This window comes from Cottoperca gobio, chromosome 4, assembly GCF_900634415.1.
Source record: "Cottoperca gobio chromosome 4, fCotGob3.1, whole genome shotgun sequence".
Taxonomy (NCBI): domain Eukaryota; kingdom Metazoa; phylum Chordata; class Actinopteri; order Perciformes; family Bovichtidae; genus Cottoperca; species Cottoperca gobio.
The window spans coordinates 5,811,296-5,819,283 of record NC_041358.1 but is presented as its reverse complement, the minus strand read 5'-3'; the positions used below and the strand labels follow the sequence as shown (position 1 = coordinate 5,819,283).

The following is a 7,988-nucleotide window of genomic DNA, read 5'->3' as shown; positions in this document are numbered from 1 at the left end:
CAGACATGTTTATAAGATTTATGTATTTTAATTGCATATATATATTTATTTATATTTATTTCAGTGTGGGAGTCCCTAGCATCTGCAAGGGACTTGTTGTAAACATAGGTTGCAGACTGCCTGCCTCAAGGCTAGCTGAAGGCTACATTATTTTTAGCGCAAAGCATCGACATCTTTCCCTCAGCTTTGGTCACTTGGTCTGCCTCCGAAACAGTTCTTGTCACACATGAAGTCATTGACAGTGTATGTTTTGTGCCTCGTGCTTGTGCTTGGACGATTTTTCATGCTGGCGAACATCGCTTATTCCGCCGTGTGCGATGCTAACATCTGAATGGCACACTTTACAAAAAGCACGAGTTTGCCCGACTCTGCTTTTTATTAAATAAGGGAAGGTCTCCTCCCATTTGTCTAGTTTACCACTTTAAATTAGGCCTATTTGTATTTTTGAAAGGTTAAAAATACGGGATAATTACGGGAAAAATATTTAAACGGGGGGACAGCGGGATAGAAGGAAAAATACGAGATAATCCCGGGAAAAACGGGAGGGTTGACAGGTGTGCCAGTGGTCATCCTGTATGGATCCAAGCATTAAACTTCACAGCAAAAACTGGAGAGTTGACATTTCAGGGTTAAACATTTCCAAGTTGATGTCAACTCATGAAGTGTTAATTTAACATTTTCTGATTCAAATGTTTTTTATTGTTGGAGTTATTTCACAATGTTAATCATGTCAGAGTTAGACCAACTCTGCAGAGACGTGATTATGCTCCGTCCCTGTATGTCACTGCTTCGGTTGGAGACGAGATTACGACGAGTCTGCCTCAATTTTCTCTCCTCATGCAGTTCACAGGGTAAGTACAATTAGGTTAAACTCACTGAAACAATTATAAATTGTTGATATGAACTGCATTATTTTCTGTGAAACATCTACAGGGAATGTATGCCTTGCGAAGCCTTGTTTAGCAGTCTGTGCTAGCTAGCTAACCAACCTTTAGCGGTAGCTAACTAACATTTCCTTACTAAAACCATCTCTTGAACAACAGTTAACATGAAAATTCATAGCTGCAATAAAATACTAAATGGTGTTTGTTTTTTTTACATTTAGGGTGCTTTAACATCAGTGAGACTCCAAAAAACTTGTCTCAACATGCATACAGTGGCTCACTTGTCGAACTTGTCTCGTTGTCCGTAAGACTTTCACTGTATTACGTTATTTTGTGTTTTACTGTTCTATTTACATTTTAAAAAATTGTCAAACTTTCTTGCATGTTTCAGTAAAAATGTTGGTCCAGGTGAAGTACAGACAACAGCAGAAATGTGACATTGGATGCAGTTGAAGGACAGTTTGACTTTCTACAATTCAAGGAAAAAGGTGTGTAATTCTACTTCAGCTTGGCTTACTGCCAGTGTCTGGCAGTCTGTGTGTCTGTGTTAGAGTGTGTGTCTCACTGTGTGTCTGTGTCTGTCAGTGTCTGTATCAGTGTGTCAGTCAGTCAGTCTGTTTCTGTGTCAGAGTGTGTAAGCCTTTTTTTATGGTGTAAAGCATAATGTATACCTCAACAGTAAATTCAGAAAAGCAAATCCAGACGTAAGAGGAAATGGGTTTTGTGAAGGGGAAATGCTTGATTTGTCTAATTATTATACAATGGTGAACATGTTTTTATGTGAACAATGTATTTAACAGGAAAAGTAATTTGCTTTGTGGCAAGAAACTGCTTACTTCAAAGCACATTCCGTTTGATCTGAGATTTTTTTTTTTATCTGAGATTTTGCCTGCCACCTGATGCAAAAGTTGTATACAAGGATGCAACAGACAGAGAGAAGTTAATACAGAAATATTCAGAGACATCATTGGACGAGGCAACGTGGTGTTGACAGTTTTCTCAGGTGATTGTAAGATTAAAAAGGCCAGTATAATCAAACACCTCACTGAACAGAATAAAATGATCAATATCTTTTCTTTTTCTTTAGAGTTCTCCGAAGGGTCTTTTTTCCTCTGCTTCTGATAAGTCCGATTCAAGCTTCAGCTCAAGTGCATCATCTGCGAATGTCGAAGCAATTCCGAGCAAGAGACAAAGAATCGAGGATACACTTGATGCAGTGTCTGCTAAACGGGTCATCACAAAGCTTGTTTCTCAGTAGTCTCTTAACACTTTCTCTAGAAAAGCTGTTTATCATTATGTTTTGTGTTATGTTTTCTTTATTAGTTGATTGAAGCTGTGCTGAGGCAAGTCTGGTGGTGAAGAAGTACTACAGGAATACCAAACAATAGAAACATTAAAAGATGCCACAAGAAGACAAATGGTTAACATACTAGTAGCTCGCATGATTGAAAATCATGAGTGTGTTTTTTTTATATTGTTTTATTTGTGCCAAATAACTGCATGCCCATTGTGCAAATTTTGATTAGGAATTTAATATCTTAATATCTCCTCTCAGGCACATCCCTACTAAAGCTATAAGAGAAGAGTATGCTCTTGGGATAGTGACGTCGTTCCCTTCCCTCAAGGATCATTATATAAAGAAAGGCTATGTAATATTCCTTTATTATTATTATTATTTGCATGAAAGTTGCATATCAAACGTGCATATTATGTCACAACAGCGTTTGTATGACATTGACATTTGAGTTATTTAAAGTTTTATTTCAGGAACACTTCCATGATGCTACAAGAAACACAGGATACATTTCTTGGCGTCTGAAAGCAATCCAACAAAAGATTTGTTGAGGATCTGCACAATCACTAAATAGCCCTATGGACACTTCTCCCAAATGTCCAACGAGCTATTCATGTGCAAAGACAGCTGGATGGGGACGTTTGCCAAGAGGACATGTCTTTGCTCAACCATACCACAGACAATTCCCTGATTTTTCAGAAAATGAGAGAAACCGTTCAGCACCGTCAGAAGCTTGTTACTGACCCAAGCAGAGGTGTTGATATCCTCTCCACATTCCCAAGATTCCTGGATAGCAAAGGATTGGTAAGTTTAGAATTAAATGTTTACAATGGCTTGACTCATTTCCTGTAGTAGTAACAGTAAGTGGGGAAAATGAAGGAGTCACCCAGAGTCAGAGACTTGAGAGCCAGACTGCTTGACCAGCTAGTACCGGTCTCAAGCTCTGAGTAAGAGGCTGAAACAATACTGACCGGTTTCATGTGTCAGAATTTGTATCCTAGCAGCCAGAAGTTGATGGTGTTATACTGGAACTGTTGATAAATTATATAAAATTATTGGAAACCCAAAGCCTTAGTCTTAGAAGTCTTAGTAGTGTTTGATTGAAAGGAATGATTCTCAAACAGTATACAGTGCGGAAGATCCCAAAGTGATCCTTCGTGGAAAAAATACCTCTTTTACTAGATATAATAGATATAAAACCTGAACTTTGTAACTTTCATGAAGGTTGGATTCATTGCATGACCTTCAGCTTGGTACCTAATTCTCTATGGAGCAAGGCCAGTGACTTTTAATTTTGGCATTGAAAACAAACCAAAAACAACTTGAACTGAAAAGATCCACAACAGTGAAGTTATGCACGTTACACGGCCATAATGCTCTCCTCGTCTCCCCCCCCCCCCCCCCCCCCCCTTCCTGCCAAAACACACTGAACACCACTGTCAAAAGAGTAACTTGTGAATATAAAATCACTTTGAATGCCTGCGTTAAGTCCCTGTCCTGGCTCCATAATAAACAGGCAGCTGTACATGTCAGTGAATCTGCTTTTCAGGCACCGTCAGCACATTGTTACCATCATGTGGTCAAAATTTGGCTGGAACAAAAGCGGAAAGATTGTACTTCATTCAGTAACTTGACAAACAGTTTAGCTATATCCTGTAAAGTAATTTAAGTTTCTTCTTTTTGCTTTGTTTCAGATCCAGAGTGTCGACGTAGCAGCTTTCAAGAAGATCTGATTCCAGTGTCTCTTTGTTTCGTCTCGTTTCTCTGCTGACGGTTAATAGGAAAAACAAACGCTTGCACTTCAGCTATTGTCTCGTGGTTTAGTGTTCTTGTCCTAAGATTTAAAGGATCAGTTCCCCCAAATGACAAATATTTACCTTTAGTGGGGCACGCTGATAGTTTTGGTTTAATTTTTCCAGATCCTTCCTTCTCAATACACTTGAGGTGAGAGGAATTTTGCTTAAGTTACTCACAAAAAATGAAAATTTTACGAAAACAATGACACTGTTGCTCTGGATAATTCACAGACCTCACACTAAAGTTTTCTCTTGGACGACTTTCTACCACTTTCTATTAAAGAAAAGGTCCCTCACAATAAAGTGTTGGCAGTGAGGTCTGTGGATTGTTCAGAGCAGCAGGGATTGTTTCTGCAAAGTTGGTTTAATCTTTTTAGAAGTTAAAACTATCTACATGGTTTAATATCTACAGTATAATGAATATTGAAGGGATCAGACTACAAGATGATGTCTTTTCACATTTTTCATGAAATACTATAACTTTTTTATGACTTTCTAAAGATGTACTATACTATGACTTTTGACATTGTTCTATATCATGCTAATATTAAAAAATATTTTTCATAATGGAATATTTAATGACAAATTATATTCACATTCTTTTATGACAAATGATACTATGTCTACTGTAATATATTTTTTTGTGGTGTCATAACCTGGCTCTTAGGCCAAGACAAACATGAAATTAAAGGTCTTTATTGTAAAAAAGGAAACAAGCAAACAAAAAGCTACAAATGTGAAGTGTGTCCGTCAGTAAAAGACAAAGGTTAAGTCCAGGTGAAAAGACACCAGAGCAACTCGAGTGGCTTTTAGTCCCTGGGAGGCTCGGACCAGGTCTGTCGCAAATACGTTCCTGTGGTACCTTCAAGGAAAAAGGGAAAACACTAACAGGCAAAAGCAAACTTGATATCAGAAGTTAGAGAGGTGCCTTCACAATGTAAAACTTATCAACATACTAAAAAGAGAAATACTTCAATCCTATCTATAAACTAATATGGAATTAAAAATAAAATGTTCAAATGAAAGGTGTGTGTGTGTGTGTGTGTGGTCCTGTCACAGCTACTGGCTGGTCCAGCAGTGAAGCTCTGCACCAGGCCTGTTTCCTGCAGGAGTCTCACATCTCCCGGCTGAATGGACAGTCAGACATCCAGGCCATGATGCTCTCGGACACTGTAAGAAAAGAAGAGGGTGAGAGACCACGGGGCTCCGGCAGGAGGGAGAAGGTCGCGTCGTCGTCAGGCTGACTGTCCTCCATAGGCTCCTGGAGGGGTCCTGGCTGGATCACCTGTCTTACCTGAACCTTAGACAGACAGAGAGGGGTGGGGGTCAGACTGGTCTAGCTACACCCTTTGGACTGACGCAGTAGTGTGGGATAAATGTGCACGGTGACCACCGGCCAATGCTCATGTACACATTTAGAGGACTCACCTCCAGCTGGACATCCTCCTGCCTGGCCTGTGGCGGGGTAGAGGAAGAGGTGGAGGGCTGGGAGCTGGAGCTACGCTGTGACAGGACGGCAGCATCCCCACGGAGTCTTCTCTCAGGAGGCTCCTCAGGGCCTCTGGAGCAGCTGTCCTCCCTCTGCCTCTTCCTGCTGTCAGCAACCTGTTAGAGAGATGAACAACGGGAGTAAATAAAGGAGCAGGTCAAACTAGTTCACTTATAATCCTTTCAGACTGAACATCACCTGTGTAACTAAATGGATCCTTGTATTTCAACCAAAATTACTTCTTAAGTTTTCCTTTAATGTTAACAGTCATTTATTATAGTAATACTATAACTCTATAATATATACTGACAGAAAGTGCAAGTTAACAGACTGACTAACTTGATACATGACTTGTAATTGTTTTACGCAAAGTTTAAAAAATATATATAATCAGCTCTGATATTTTATTAGTGCCACCTGCTGGACAATCAAGGGCGAAGTTTCCCACAGTAATAACAGAAATCAGACTTGTAACACTCCAGCACACACTCCACACTTCTCATCATACAACCAATCCCACGGATCTCAGCGAGCGGCGACGCATCGAACTTACTCATCACTTAGTGTAAAGCGCGTACCGAGGCGCAACCAAAACGCACAGCAGCACGATACTTCTTCATCCAGGCAGCGTGTGAAGGCCTGCAGGGGAACAAACAATCAGTGGGTCAGCGTCCTGCAGTACAAACAGCCAGAGGAACTGAAGACAGACGTTACTGCAGCTTCCAGGAGAGGGACACCTTTGGTTGTCATGGCAACACTGGAGAGGAGGAAGTTAAACTGGCAGGATATTTGGGAATGCAGCTGAATGTCCTGTGCAGACAGGCGTCGTGTCCTGAGAAATGTTTGGACCGCAGGGTGGCATACAGGAAGGTCCTTTAATGTCCTCACTTGATTATTGATGATGACAGTGCCGACTTTCTATTACAATAACTATGCCGCACTACTAAACAGTTTAACTTTGACATTACATCAGTTTAAAGCTGTGCCAACATATTACAAAAAGCATTTCTGTATCTGCTGCTCTTAAATTTATTTTAAACTAATTCAATACTTTTTCATTTTGACACAATGCATGGCCTAAGTGTCCGCTGAAAATACAATGATGCTATAAATCTGTAAAATATAGATTTGTGTTCATGGCCTAAGCACTCACTTAAAAGATTACGATACAAATGTAAATGTGTAAGTCTAAATTAAGATGTAACAAACACAACAGGCAGAAATGATCAAACATTGTAACTTGCCATGTCAAGGTTGAGCTAGTGTCACAATCATGACATGACAGTTGTAGTGTTTTACAAATATCAGTTATCAAAGCACTACACACTAAAGATGCAGTTCACAATAAGCACAAACTCCTAACAGGTCTAACAGGATATACACTTTTTACTTTGAGCATCACAGACAACACAAAGCAAGTGCCAGCTTACCTGGAGGGTGTCGGTGCTCTGTGGGCTCCTGCTGGGCTCTCTCCTCTGGTAGTTGTGGTCCAGGAGGTGAGACGGCATGTCAGACATCTGTAATGATGAACATACAGTTTGGGAATGCACTCTACTCAATTCAACATAACTATATTTAACTTAACATTGAATAACTGTGTTACACTAAGCTGCCAGTAGAAAATATCACTTAAAAATGGTCTTGTGCAGTATACAATATTGTATTTTCTGAAAGAGATTTGACAAGTAAACACTGTGACAAACTGTTTGAGGAAAGAAGTAACGAAGACGAATCTCACGTTAGTTATTTACAGCAACGACTTTACTGTGATATTATATATTTAATACTTTATTATATTTGACTTAAACAACTTATATTTGACTTAAACAACTTATATTTTACTTAAACAACACTGAATGAAAGTCAGGTAGATGACTGTGGGGATTTGATGCCCCAATGCGTCACATATAATGGCCTGAAAAGTATTTAAAATATATTAAACTTGTTATATTCTTACATTTTCCACGATAAATCGGTAGAATAGTTGTTCTGGGTTCAGATGAGATCCTTTCTTCAGGTGTAACTGGCTCAGTTTTATAGAAATCGTCGAGTGAAAGTCTCTCGTCCAAAGTCTCAGAGTGAAATTATGATTTTGGAATGTTTTGAATATATATGGATTCCATAGCAACCAGCGTCAAACGTCAGATCCAACTGGCCTGATCAATATCAGTATTGATGTTGTATATTTACATTATTATGTAATTATTCCCTCCTGGTTCAGCAACACTATTATATTGTACAGACACAATGTATAGCCTACACTTGTTTTTGTATTGACATCCCCTCTATAGACAGCTCGGCTTTATTACTTCACTTTATTTAAACTTCGGTCAACAGATAGTCTCAGTCTCAATTTATAGAAGGTAAGTATACATGTAAATAAGTTTAGTGTTAAAACGTAGTTAAGTTACTAGACAATGTTGGTGAGTGGTTAACAGCCATATTGTCAATTTATTTCTAAATATATGCGTCACAGAGAAAGTAGTCCCCCTGGTCTGACTGACAGTTCAACTGTTTAGTGAACA

At 39.2% G+C, this 7,988-nt stretch overlaps 1 long non-coding RNA gene across 4 annotated transcripts; it reads left to right on the top strand.

Annotated features, from left to right (window-relative positions):
* The first annotated feature begins 568 nt into the window (after positions 1-568).
* On the top strand, positions 569-4,744 carry LOC115007164 (uncharacterized). 4 transcript variants are annotated; one of them, XR_003832150.1, is made up of 6 exons: positions 569-851; positions 1,276-1,372; positions 1,767-1,887; positions 1,972-2,115; positions 2,208-2,982; positions 3,873-4,744. It is a non-coding gene; the product is annotated as an uncharacterized LOC115007164 (long non-coding RNA). The 4 variants fall into 4 exon arrangements; XR_003832151.1 differs by having other exon boundaries at positions 1,972-2,304; positions 2,440-2,982; XR_003832149.1 differs by having other exon boundaries at positions 1,972-2,533; positions 2,652-2,982.
* The last annotated feature ends 3,244 nt before the right edge of the window (positions 4,745-7,988 follow it).